Source organism: Hippopotamus amphibius, chromosome 11 (assembly GCF_030028045.1).
Source record: "Hippopotamus amphibius kiboko isolate mHipAmp2 chromosome 11, mHipAmp2.hap2, whole genome shotgun sequence".
NCBI lineage: Eukaryota > Metazoa > Chordata > Mammalia > Artiodactyla > Hippopotamidae > Hippopotamus > Hippopotamus amphibius.
In genome coordinates, this window is record NC_080196.1 from 40,239,092 (window position 1) to 40,253,684 (window position 14,593).

At 41.7% G+C, this 14,593-nt stretch overlaps 1 non-coding gene across 1 annotated transcript; it reads left to right on the forward strand.

Annotated features, from left to right (window-relative positions):
• Positions 1 to 9,231: 9,231 nt before the first annotated feature.
• On the forward strand, positions 9,232 to 9,303 carry TRNAE-UUC (transfer RNA glutamic acid (anticodon UUC)). The gene has a single exon. It is a non-coding gene; the product is annotated as a tRNA-Glu (tRNA).
• The last annotated feature ends 5,290 nt before the right edge of the window (positions 9,304 to 14,593 follow it).

Sequence of the window (14,593 nt, forward strand, 5' to 3'; positions counted from 1 at the left end):
CTCAGAGCAGCAGCTACTTACCAAAGAACACAGATGCACTTGAATATTTTAGCAGCTGCTACCTCTGTTCCAGTGCCTTCAAGCGGAACATCATTCCATCTACCCCTTAGCTTCTGTGTCCCTTACTGACTCTACCATCTAAACCTGCTTTCAGATTCCTGGCTTTTCTGCCACTTGCTACTTTCTGCCCCATCCTTGCTTGCAAAAGAGCCCAGGAAGTCAGCCCTAATTAATTCTAATTTCTGAAAGAAAAGCAGTCTGCTCAGACAGAAGTCAGTGAAGGGTCTTTCCTGGCAAAAGAATGTATTCCAGGCCTGTTGCACCACAGTGTTCAAGTTCCGCCTCACACCAGCAGGTGCTGGGCAGGGCAGCACAACAGCCTGGGAGACACTCAGGGTAATGACCCTGCTGCCAGGAGGGAGTTAATGGATGTTTCTCAATAACTCTGCACGTTACTAAGAAGCAGGCGCCCAGTACAGGCATACCGTGACAAATCTTCAAAGAACCTTGGCCACCGAGACTTTTATTTTAGAAGCAAACTCTTATCAGGATTCTTGATCGTTGGCTGAGATTGAGACCTTAAGCAATTTCCTTAAGCTCTTTTGAGTCTCATGGTCATATCTTTCATATTGCAAAATAGGAAAACAAGAATGACCTAGTTGAATCAAAAAGGTATGTAAGGATTAAAATAACTCTTTGTTTTGAAAACTGGCAATTAAAGGGAAGGAATTAAACACTGAACCTCCTTTTTAATGGGAACTATATTTAGGGTAACTATATAATCTCAGTTTATGAGAGAAAGCTCTATTTTACTGAAGAATGCCAGCTAATCAATGTAGAAATAATAAATCAGCATTTTGCAAGCTCTAATGAATTTAATTCAAGCAAGTATTATCAACTGCTAGTAAAGTCATTACAGAATTCCCCCCATTAGAATGGCTAAAATTAAAAAGCCTGTCCATACTAAATGTTGGTAAGGATATGAAGGAGTTGGAACTCTCATACAATGGTGGTGGGAATGTAAAATGTACACCACTTTGGAAAACAGTTTAGCGATTTCTTTAAAACTTAAACATATACTCACCACACGACTCAACCATTTCACTCCCAGATAGTTACCTAAGAGAAATGAAAGCATATGTCCATACAAAGACTTATACATGAATGTTCACAGCAGCTTTCTTTGTAATAGACCAAAAAGGTTCTTTGAAGAGATTAAGGGTGCAACTCACAGATCCCATTAGCCATTTCAACAAAAGAAAAAAATAGACATGGGATTATCCAGGAAAGTAAGAGGAAGAGCCTTTTGTCTACTGCAGTGAATTCCCATGAAATGCACAGGTGGCCCACAAGCCTCTTGAAGATTTTACACCAGCAGAAACACTGACAGCTTGAACTAAAAGGGACAAAAAGAAGATAAAATGAAAGACGTTGTACCCCAAAAATCCTACACATAGGAAGCAGGCTGATAAAACTACTCAGCTGTAAACATGTGCACCTTTCATGAAAAAGGAAGGACAGCTCAGAGGATGGAGATTCAAATCCAGGGAACAGAACCGAGAGGCATACAGAAATATTCCCATGCTTTGAAACCTAATGGAGTTTACAAGACCAGATTTTGAAATTTCTTGGGAAATTTCTTTCCTTTCTTCTTTCTGTCTTTTGTTTTTGTTCATTTGTTTTTCTGTTTCTTTTGAAGTGTTGTCCTATGTCAGTCCCACCATTGTGGGTTTTGTTTTTTTTTTTTGGCCACACTGCACAGCTTGTGGGATCTTAGCTCCCCGACTAGGGATCGAATCCTCCATCCCTGCCATGGAAACACCAAGTCTGAACCACTGGACCACCAGGGAAGTCCCCTGCCTCATATACTTCTGATCCCTTTCCCTGTATTCACTCAGGTTTTCAAACCTTTTGGGTGGTGACTCACCATAAGAAATACATTTTATAGAGCAATGCAACACACTCATACATGCACAATGGAAACCAAACATTTCAGAAAACAATTACCTCCCCTGACTGTGCGCAATGCATTCTGATACCTTCTGTTAGATTGTATTCTGATTCTATTCCCTTTTTTTTTAAATGTGGCTAACCCATTAAATTGATTTCATGACCCACTGATGAGTCTTGACCTGCAGTTTGAAAAACCCTTTTAATTCGTTTAATGTATGTACAAACACACACACACACAAACTCCTATGAGGTAGAAACTGTTACTGTACCAATTTTTCAGAAGAGGAAATTCTGGCACAGAGAGGTTAAATAACTAACCTAAGCACACACAGCTAAGAATAAAGTGGGAGAACCCGTATTGTAACCCAGGGAGTCAGCTTCAAAGACAGTCCTTTGAGCTGCTCTCTTACAGGGCCTCTCTTATCCCGCCTGCCACATTGGTGGTGAGTATCTGCTGATAGATGTCTCTGATTCTCCAAAGGAGTGATTCAAATGGTATTTGAACACAGTGCTCTGTCAAGATTATTGGAGTGTTCAAGGTTAGAGCAGATTTATGGAGCAGAAGTTATATTTTCTGACTCATATTTCACAATGAACAACAGTTCTGTATGAAGAGCATAGACTTCCAAGTCAGGTTATTCTTGGTTCACATACTGGCTCCACACCAGGGACAGATCCAGACTTTGTGGGGACTGAGGCTTTGTGCAGTTTTGAAAGATCTTCATAATGAGAAGAATAAAGCTCATGGATTCAGAGTTAAGTGCCTGGCCTTGAAAGGGGCCCATGTAAGAGAGGACCCTGTGGCTTAAGCGTCCTTAGCTTCCTGTTTACGTGCTTCTGTCTGCCCTTTATTAGCCCTTTCTTTCTTTCTCTCTCTTTCTCTCTTTCTTTCTTTCTTTCTTTCTTTCTTTCTTTCTTTCTTTCTTTCTTTCTTTCCTTCTTTCTAAATCTTTAAATTTTATTGGAGTATAGTTAATTTACAATGTTTATTTACAATGTGTTAGTTTCAGGTGTACAGCAAAGTGATTCAGTTGTACATAGACACATTCATTTTTTTCAGATTCTTTTCCCATATAGATTATTACAGAGTGTTGAGTTCCCTGTGCTATACAGTAGGTCCTTGTTGGTTATCCATTTTATATATAGTAGTGTATGTGTGTTAATCCCAAGCTCATAATTTGTCCCTCCCCTCCATGTTTCCCCTTCGGTAACCATAAGTTTGTTTTTGAAATCTGAGTCTGTTTCTGTTCTGTAAATAAGTTCATTTATATCATTTAAAAAAATCAGATTCCACATATGAGTGATATCATGTATTTGTCTTTCTCTGTCTGACTTACTTCACTCCATATGATCATCTCTAGGTCCACCCATGATGCTGCCAGTGGCATTATTTCATTCTTTTTATGGCTGAGTAATATCCCATTGTGTATATGTATCACATCTTCTTTATCCATTCCTCTGTCAATGGACATTTTGCTTACTGCCAGGACTTAGCTATTGTAAATAGTGCTGCAGTGAATGTTGTAGTGCATGTGTCTTTTTTGAATTATGGTTTTCTCCAGATGTACGCCCAGGAGTGGGATTACCAGATCACACGGAAACTCTACTTTTGTTTTTTTAAGGGACCTCCATGCTGTTCTCCATAGTGCTGTTACCAATTTACATTCCCACCAACAGTGTAGGAGGGCCCTCTTTTCTCCAAACCCTCTCCAGCATTTATTGGGGTTTTTTTGTTTGCTTTTTTAATGTCATATTTCTTTTTTTAAAATTTTACTTAATTAATTAATTTTGGCTGCACTGGGCCTTAGTTGTGACTTGTAGGATCTTTGTTGTGGTATACAGGATCTTCAGTTGTAGCATGTGAACTCTTAGTTGCGGCATCCACGTGGGATCTAGTTTCCCTACCAGGGATTGAACCCAGGCCCTCTGTATTGGATGCGTGGTCTTACCCACTGGACTATCAGGGAAGACCCCAGCATTTATTGTTTGTAGACTTCAAAAAATTTATTTTTTAATTTTTAAAATTTTTAATTTTTTTTGGCTGTGTCAGGTCTTTGTTGCTGCAGGTGTGCTTTCTCTAGATGTGGCGAGCAGGGGCTACTCTTTGCTGTAGTGCTCTGGTTTCTCATTGCTGTGGCATCTCTTGTTGCAGAGCACAGGCTCTAGGTGTGCAGGCTCAGTAGTTGTGGTGTACAGGCTCTAGGGCACATGGGCTTTGTAGGTGCACGGGCTTCAGTAGTTGTGGCTTATGGGCCCTAAAGCGCAGGCTCAGTAGTTGTGGCACATGGGCTTAGTTGCTCTGCGGCATGTGGGATCTTCCCAGACCAGGGATTGAACCCATGTCCCCTGCATTGGCAGGCGGATTCTTTTTTTTTTTTTTTTGAATCTTTATTGGAGTATAATTGCTTTACAGTATTGTGTTAGTTTCTGCTGTACAACAAAGTGAATCAGCTACATGTATACATATATCCCCATATTCCCTCCCTCTTGAGCCTCCCTCCCAACCTCTCTATCCCACCGATTTAGGTCTTCACAAAGCATCAAGCTGATCTCCCTGTGCTCTGTAGCAGCCTCCCACTAGCTATCTATTTTACATTTGGTAGTGTGTATATGTCAATACTACTCTCTCACTAAGTCCCAGCTTCCCCTCCCCTTGGTGTTCTCAAGTCCATTCTCTACATCTGCATCTCTATTCCTGCCCTGCCACTAGGTTCATCAGTACCGTTTTTCTAGATTCCATATATATGCGTTAGCATACAGTATTTGTTTTTCTCTTTCTGGCTTACTTCACACTGTATGACAGACTCTAGGTCCATCCACCTCACTACAAATAGCTCAATTTCATTCCTTTTTATGGCAGAGTAATAGTCCACTGTATATATGTACCACATCTTCTTTATCCATTCATCTGTCCATGGACATTTAGGTTGCTTCCATGTCCTGGCTATTGTAAATAATGCTGCAATGAACATTGTGGTATATGTATCTTTTTGAATTATGGTTTTCTCTGGGTATATGCCCAGGAGTGGGATTGCTGGGTCATATGGTAGCTCTATTTTTAGTTTTTTAAGGAAACTCCATACTGTTTTCCATAGTGGCTGTATCAGTTTACATTCCCACCAACAATGCAGGAGGGTTCCCTCTTCTCCACACCCTCTCCAGCATTTGTTGTTTATAGATTTTTTGATGATGGCCATTCTGACCAGTGTGAGGTGATACCTCATTGTAGTTTTGATTTGCACTTCTCTAATGATTAGTGATGTTGAGCATCTTTTCATGTGTTTGGTGGCCAGCTGTATGTCTTCCTTGGAGAAATGTCTATTTAGGTCTTCCGTCCATTTTTGGGTTCGGTTGTTCTTTTTTTTCTATTGAGTTGCATGAGCTGCTTGTGTATTTTGGAGATTAAACCTTTGTCAGTTGCTTCATTTACAAATATTTTCTCCCATTCTGAGGGCTGTCTTTTTGTCTTGTTCATGGTTTCCTTTGCTGTGCAAAAGCTTTTAAGTTTCATTAGGTCCCATTTATTTATTTTTGTTTTTATTTCCATTATTCTGGGAGGTGGGTCAGAAAGGATCTTGCTATGATTTATGTCATAGAGTGTTCTGCCTATGTTTTCCTCTAAGAGTTTAGCCCTTTATTTCTGACACTCAGTTTTCTAATCTCTGAAACAGAGGTAACAATTCCTATTACTCATGGATGCCAGACAATCAGCCAAAAAAAACTGGCTAAAGAGCCTAGTGCAGTGGTCACTGATTAGGTACTCAATAAATAATTGTTAATAGTAATAATAATAATTAAAAAATAGAACACTTCAATTAGAAACCAGTTTTTAAGCAAGGTTTTGAAATAAAAACACGACATGGAGAAAAATTATTTTGTCAGTTCATTTACACTTCAGCTCTGCAACTCAGCTCTCCCTGGAGTCCAATTATTTTGGTTTCTCCAACGCTCTCTCTCCAAAGAGAGGTCTAAGTAAAAATAAGACAGCAGAGCATTCAAAAACAAAGGCAGATATAGAGAGAGTATCATGGGAGAAAGTCAGCTGCAGGGGCCCCCAAAGGCCAGATTTCCACTGCGTGGATGTCAATAAGAATAAAAAATATTTAACTATTTAAAATCTTTCTCAATAAACCAGAAGAGGGCAGATTTCAAGATGCATTTTGGCATTGAGAGAGGAAGCAGCTGGACAAACTCCTTCCTGGTGGAGTCAAGTTTTAATCACCTATATTCAGACACTTTATGCTTGTTCTGCTGTGTCCTAAGGGATTATCAAAAAGCAAGAGGCCTCTGGAGTCAGCTTCCTGCCCCCTGGAGAGCCAACAGTACTTGCAGAAAAGCATGAGGTCACTTTGCCCTCCACTTGCATCTTATATTCTCCTCTGAGAGTTTGAGATTCTAAAGAAAGGAGGTATGTTAATATAGAGTTACATGAAAATATAACAGGAATCTTTCTCAAACATGTGGCTTCTCTTGGTTATCTGTGGGTTTTTGTTTGGGGTGACTGTGTTGTGTCATTTAAGTAATAAATAATAAGTAGGGATGTGTGGGAAGAGAAGGGTCAAAAGATGGTAGGAGGTAATTAGATTAATTAGATAATTAAGGGGAGATACATGGGTGATTATTAAGTTTCTTGCTAGCTGCATTTAGGCATAAGCACGTTTTATTTTTCTTAATATTTACAAATGACTCATACCCTTTGCAATTCAACAGTCACAAACTCTTCCCATTTTCCCCCAGAAATTCCTCTGTGTAATGCTGAAGATGAAACAGCCCTTCTTCTACTCACTGGCAAAACAATTTCTTTCCTTCTGCCGTATCTATTTATCTACTAAAGGCATCAGGCAGTTCTGGATTCATCTACTGCCTCCAACCCCCTATTTCCCTCGATTCTTATCCACAGTACTATGTCAGGAGGCTACTTTGGAATATTAACTGGTGGCTTTTGTCCCCAGGATTTTCTTTTCTCCGTGGCCACTCCCCCCATTCAGTGAACTAAATTTTTGTTGTCTCAACGCAGGGAAGGGTGGACCCAGCTGAGATAGGAGTCTTTTCCTGGCTTTGGGAAACAGAAAGGACTCATGCAGAGACAACACTGAAGGTCTGCAAGTCTACTCAACCTCTAGATGAGCTTAGGGTCCCCAGACTGAGGAGGGGGTGACTATGGAGCTTGTGCCTTCCACACAAGGCCCAGTGCTGTGCCCCCATAACTGGACCAGGCCTTCTTGGGTGGAGTTAGGAACGGGGATGAGAGGAATGCCCTGATAACCGTTTTGGTGACTTCAGTGGTTGCTAGGCAAAATTTCATACAAAGAGGCTGTGTGGCCACTATCAGGCCACTCTCAGAGGTGGCTGCTTTAATCATTCCCAATGATTACCTTGGACAAAATCTGGGAAAACATAGGGAAAAATATTTAAATATGTGAGGAGGATGAAGGGAAGCATTCAGATCCCTTTAAACTAGCATTCATGGGGACTGTGAGCTCTTGATACACTTCAGCCCGGCCAGCATAACAGCAGAAAGCCATTCTCCCTTGTGCCTTGTCACCACAGGAGTCCCTGGAAATTCGATATGACTCAGGGGAGAAGCTGGGGGTGTAGAATGACCCTACACATCTAATTGTAATCTGTGATAATTGCTACTCAGGCAAAGCACAGGAAGCCATGTGGACTGGTCTGTGGGGAGAGGGAAGGGCACCCTGAGCTGGGACCCAAAAGATGAGTTAGAGATAACTAGGTGTTTGTGAAGGTAGAAAGAGAATACAGTCCCTGGGCTGGCAATTACCTAGTGAGCCACCCAGAACCACTTATGAAATAGGGTCGTGAAGAAAAGAGCGAGAAAAAGAGAAGAAGGGGCTGCTCAATAGCGGCAGATGCTGCAGAAAAGTCAAAACAACATGAGGACCGTTGGATTGAAGACGTTGTGTTGACTTTGTCAGGAATAGTTTCAGCAAATTATGGGAAGAAAGAAAAATTGCAGGAAGCTGAGATGTGGGAGGTGCAGAAATAAAGATGGTAGAAGTAAACAGACGAATCTTCACGAAATTTGGCTGTGAAGGGAGTGGTAAAGGGCCCTAGCGGGAGCTGGATAGGGAGTCAAAGGACAAGGCGATGGATGAGGTTGGGGAACCTTTGAGTACGTGTAAGTGTTGACAGGAAGTGGCAAGTGGAGAGCAGATAAAGGAGAGAGGTTAGAGGGGGGGTCTCTCCTTAGCAAAAGACCCCTGGGGAATGAGGAAGTGACTCGAGCCAATTTAGGAAATTGGCCTCAATTGGAGGAGAAAAGCCTGGAGAAGTCTGCAGATTTGGTGGCGGAGGGGAGGGAGCTGTCTAACGGCCTCTGCGAAGTGGGAGGTGAGAGGCTCTGCTAACTGGGGTGGGTCAGTGGGTGGGAAGGGCTAGTAAAAGGAGAGAACTGAAGAAGATAGAAGAGCTCTGAAGTAGTAGACTTGGTACGAATTCCAGAGGTGCAAGCAACATGTTACAGCTCAGTGCCTTTATTTCTATTTTGAGCTCCCATTCCTCTGGGTGGCAGAGGCTTCATCTCAGTCAATTCTAGACGAGATGGGAGGTGGTTGGATTCATGGGTCTGGAGCTCAGAGAAGGGATATGGACTGAAAACATCCTTTTGGGGTTCATCAGAACACAGCGTTTGTCTCTGGAGTCCCAGGAGTCACTGACATGCCTCAGGGAGAGAGGAGAGGACAAAGAGCCAAACTTGGGGGAAAAGGCCCAGTGGAGAAAGAAGAATCAGCAAAAGACACTCAGAAGGTAGGGAGAAAAGCAGAATGTCACATCACTGAACTAAGGGATGTGAATACTGTAAGTGAAATAAGAAGTCAACTAGGATTAGGATTATAAAATATTCATGCGTGTCATGTCTTCTTTCTTTGGGTTGGGGCACAAAAAAAAAAAACAGATAGAGGATATAATCATAAAACCTACTCTTTATTGAGTATATAGTACCTGATTATGTCATTCAACCAACCAATCATATATTACCTGAATTAGTATGACTGTAGAGGAGTTTTATTGGTATGAAGGCAGAGCCGGGGACTACGGAGGTTAAGAGCTGCTAGTGATCACCAGCGCCTCAGAGAATAAGGCAGGTGTCAAAAGCTCGGTGCTTAAAAAAATGCTACATTACTTTGTTCAGCTTCAGTAATGAGCAGGTGGGGGGGGGGGAGAGAGAGAGAGAGAGAGAGAAATGAGCTTATTCTAAAAATTAGGAAAGGGAAAAACTTGTTCTAAAAATTAGGAAGATTAAGCTTTGAGGGGAGTTCCCTGGCAGTCCAGTGGTTAGGACTCAGCACTTTCACTGCTGTGGCCCAGGTTCAATTCCTGGTCAGGGAACTACGACCCTGCAAGCCGTGAGGCACGGCCAAAAAAAAAATTAAGCTTTGAAGATCTTGAAGCAGTCTGAGATTCAACCTTAAGATTTAGGAGGTGAGGACTCTATTCTTCACCACATCTTCTCACAAGACTTTCAGGATCAAGCAATTTCCTGGCCAAGAAAGAAAAGCAGAATCATCCCATTCCCCAGTGGATTCAGATGAAAACTGATAAATAATCAGATATAACTCCAAGAGGAGATGCTGGAGAAGAACCAAGCTGGCTCTATAGGGAATCGTACAATGAAACAGCACACATTTATTCTATATCAAGTCACTTGTTTCTTACCATATCACTCTGAAAACATCACTATCTGGACAGTTGGATATGTCTTACTTGGGAAAATGATTTTTCTCTTTGTTTCCATGTTTCTGCACTAGTAGGTTGGCTCAGAAATACATATGTGAGACCTTTTGTTGGGGAGAAAAAAGATTGAGGAGGTGAATACTGTGAGGTTTTGTTTGGCACAATTTCATCCATAGGCACTGATACCTGCTCTGATTGTGCAGAAAGGGAAGCACCCTGAGAGGATTTCGTTTCCTATAACAGAGTGCAACTGAAAACAGGACTTCAGGGATTAAATCAGATTATCCAATGGACGAATGGAGTTAACGGTTAAAAAAGAATGACCCTTGGGGCAGGGAGGGTGGGGGGGACTCGGGGGGGGGGTCGGGGAAGGGAGGGAGTACGGGGATGTGTGTATGGAAACAGATGATTGAACCTGGTGTACCCCCAAAAAAATAAAAAAAATAAAAAAAAAAAAAGAATGACCCCCTTTCACTGTCATCATCAACATCATTATTATTACATTATTATTGTGGGATCTTAGTTGCTCCACCAGGGATCGAAGCCAGGCCTTGGCAATGAAAGTGCCAAGTCCTAACCACTTGACTGCCAGGAAATTTGCCAATGATCCCTCTTAGATTAATTTATTTTGGCATAGCCATCATTGAAAAATTATACAACCATTAAAAGAAGAATGAGGCAGCTCTACTTGCCCTGATGTGGAAGGATTTCCGAGACATCTTTTTCAGTAAAAAGTACAAGGTGCAGTCATGCATTGAGTGCTCTTTTCAGAAAAGGATGTATACGGATATGTTTGTATGTACAAAGAATACAGAAGAAAACAAGAAACTGGTGACACAGGTGGCCTGTGGGGAGGAGAGCTCAGTGACCTGAGATCAAGGCAGAGAGTTTTCATTGTATACTCTTTTGAACGTTGTACCAAGTATTATTTATTTAATAAATATATGTAAATACGTAAAAGATGCCTGTGTTGACTCATTTTGCAAGGTTCATTTGTAATACAAACAGCCACTCCCTAATTTGCATTTGTGTATTGGATTTTCTTAAAGCATGAAATACAAAAGTCTGCAAGCCACGCCCTGAGTGCTCTAAATTTGAGGTCACCAACAAAACCTGCCATGCAAGTGTGACTTTCCAAAAGGCCGAACACTGTCAAGCGCCAGGGGGCTTGAAGCATGCCCAGCATCCGAGAGTGTCAGAGAGAAGGGCCCGTGGAGAGAGCTGGTACAATCCTATTTTTTCTAAATGAGGAAACTAAGGCTAAAGGAGAAGAGTCTTGCCTAACAAAGAGATAATGCCATCTTGTGTACATAAGGGAGAAAAAAAAAATTCTCTCTATCCATATCTGTAATGAAGATATAAATAAAGAATACACAAAACACGAATATCAATGGCTAACTATGTAAAGAGGGAGGAGAGGTGAGAAATGGGAGAGTGGAAGACAGGGGTAGGAATGAGATTTTTCACTTTGAATCTTTTATAATCCTTGAACTATGTTTTTGAACAATACAAACCTGTTTAAAAGCTTTATAAAGAGATGGATCATGGCATCTACATGACTTACAATTCAGTTTTCAAGGAAGATATCATGAGGCTATGGGATCAGAGATAAATGAAGAATCTGGTGTTGAAACCACAGGTCAAATCCCACTGCCTCAAATGCCCGTGATGATCAGAGTTATTTTGTCATATTGAAATTTGTTTGAGATAACATGGGCCATCAGCTGGGCTTAGATCTTGTTTTTGATTATAGACAGATTTGTCAAAATCTGCAGTAACATTCAGTCATATGAAGAGGCACCACATGGCAGAACAAAGATCAATGGACAGGAAGACAGGAAAGCTGGTTCTAACTGAACTTTGCAATTTAATTCACCTGTGACTTCGAGTAAATTAACTCCTCTCTTTAGGCCAGTTTTCACATCTGTAAAATGAAAGGATTAGATGAAGACATCTCTAGATTCTCTTTTAGCTCTGATATGACTGGAGTCTGAAACAGTCGTTAGCAATTTAGAACTAAAGGGGAATTTATGAGATCATTTTTCAAGGCCAGGAGATGGCTATGGGCTGTTGGGTCACCTTTTGCTCCTTTGATGTGAAGCTACAACAGGAACTAGCAACTGATCTTCTTGGCCTTTTTCTCCTACACACACACACACATACACACACACACCCCGATGATGACTATTTAGATCTGTGTTCTTCAGAGTGCTAGTTTAGGGAAATGTTAATCAGTGCTCCATGAAACATCTCAAATAAATTTGAGGGATCCTGTACAATAAACATTCCCAATGGAGAATCACAATGGTATTAAAGGACCTAAGAAGTCCTGCAATAAAGAAACTCACATAGGGAATTCCCTGGTGGTCCAGTGGTTAGGATTTGGCATTTTCACTGCTGTGGATTGAGTTCAACCCCTGGTCAGGGAACTGAGATTCTATAAGCCGTGTGGCACAACCAAAAAAAAAAGTAAAAAAAAGAAACACATAATTTTAGTTAAACCAGCATTTTCCAAACATGTATACGGAACACTTTAGTGTGTGCTGTTACCTCTACTTAGAACAAGTGGCATTCACATGCCTCTATTTTTAGGGAATGCATGAGATTGTTAGGGCAAACACTGACTGAAACCACCCACCCTGGTCAGGCACCACAGTAACCGTTTGCATTTGTTATTTTAAGACAGGAGGTCCTGGTAAGGCACACGGAACTAACAAGCTGGCACGAACTGAAGAATCTGGGGAAGGTCAGAAGGAGACGCCAGTCCATACGTCCTACCAACCTCCCCAAATCCTCCTCGCTGGAAGCCATCTTGCTGAGCTATGTGTGCGCCACCAGGAAAGATCCTGAGTCAGAATGATTGGCCAGAGACAACCCGGAAACTAATCCCATCACCATAAAACCTGAGACTGCAAACCACACGGCAAAGCAGTCCTCCTGGGTTCCCTTCCTCTCCTGCTCTCCGCCAGGGTGCCCCTTCCCAATAAAGTCTCTTGCTTTGTCAGCACGTGCATCTCCTTGGACAATTCATTTCCAAGTGTTAGGCAAGTGCCCACTCTCGGACCCTGGAAGGGTTTCCCCTTCCTGCAATAAGATCAGCTGTCATTTGGCAGTTAGGACAGTTCTGGGGCTTCTGCAAACACGGGAAGATTGAACACGTTCCTAAGGGAGCCTGAGAGTCTTGTGATTCATGCAGCTCTCCACCCCACCAATTGAAAGAAAACCTTTCAACAGTGGGAGCCTCAGAAATTCCCTTGTTTTACAGGAAGATTCCCATCTAAGCACAATGAGGTCAGATTTATTTTTGCTTTGGGGAATTTGCTTCCGTCACTCTTTTTGTTCAGAAATTATAGTTCTCTTTCTCTCCTTGCTGCACAAGGTTTATTTAATTCCCTCCCTCCTAATGTTTTCACTCCCAAACTGGCAGGTGGGAAACGTTTATGCATTATTTGGGTGCTAGACCTGCCCCACTTCACATCCTGCATTTGTTTTTGAGATATTTCACCCTCAATTCCCAAAGAAACATTGACTCATCATGACACACACGCACACATACACACGCACACACAGAGTCATCTGGAAAAAATTAATTTAAAATCTGTATTTCTTAAGACTTCTCAATTATTTTGGCATTAAGCTAAAATAATTAAGCCAATAATCATTAAGCATTCAGTTTAAAGAAAAACTCTAAGCAGGCAAAATCATACAGTCAAAGCTATCATTGTACTGTGTGTTGGCATGTCTGTAAGTCTGAAACTAAGAAACAATATGAAAAGCTACTTTTGCATTTAGTGCTTTCTTTGAGTTTTCAGGTTTGTAGCCTAAGCATTAAGATAAAAATGACCAGTCAGGTGGCTATTGCAGGGTCAGCTGATTATACGAATGCTTCCCTGGAGAATTATAGCTGTAAATAAATTTGTTTTCTCCTGACCAGCCTTCGTTATTGGCAGTTACCACATAATATGTGCTGTCCCCTCGTGCTCTCCTGGGACAGTGGGAAAGACATGGAGATGAGAAGATAGCTGGATGGGGGTGGAGGAGGTACCCATTGACTCTCCCACCTACTCTGTCTACCTTAGCAGTGGTTCTTTGATGGGTTGTCTTAATTCACCTGGGAAATATTTACTGAACGCTATGGTTAAATTTAAAGGGAAGGCTATGAAATTAAGTGGTAGGGAAACACCAAAGAGAACAAAAATAAACATAATAAATATACATATATATTTTTGGGCTGCATTGGGTCTTTGTTGCTGTGCGCAGGCTTTCTCCAGTTGCTGTGAGTAGGGGCTACTCTTTGTTGAGAAGGTATATTTTAGATATTATTAACATTTATAATCACTTGACCACTAAGTCAAGCAGATTACCCTCCATAACGTGGGTGGGCCTCATCCAATCAATTGAAAGCCTTGTGAACAAAGGTTGAGGTTTCCAAAGGAAGAAAGAATTTTGCATCAAGATGATGACATAGAAATCCTGCCTGAGTTTCCAGCCTACTGGCCTACCCTGTGGATTTCAGACTTAAGACTGGAACATCACCTCTTGCCTGAGTTTCCAGCCTGCCCTACAGATTTAGAATCTTTTGTTTTTAAAATAAAGTTATTTATTTATTTATTTATTTATTTAATTGGCTGTGTTGGGTCTTCGTTGCTGCACACGGGTTTTCTCTAGTTGTGGCGAGTGGGGGCTACCCTTCATTGTGGTATGCAGGTTCCTCATTGCGGTGGCCTGTCTTGCTGCGGAGCACAGGCTCTAGGCGCATGGGCTTCAGTAGTTGTGGCACATGGGCTCAATAGTTGTGGCTCACGGGCTCTAGAGCACAGGCTCAATAGTTGTGGTGCACAGGCTTAGTTGCTCCACGGCATGTGGCACCGTCCTGGGGCAGGGATTGAAACCACGTCCCCTGCATTGGCAGGCAGATTCTTAAACACTACACCACCTAGGAAGT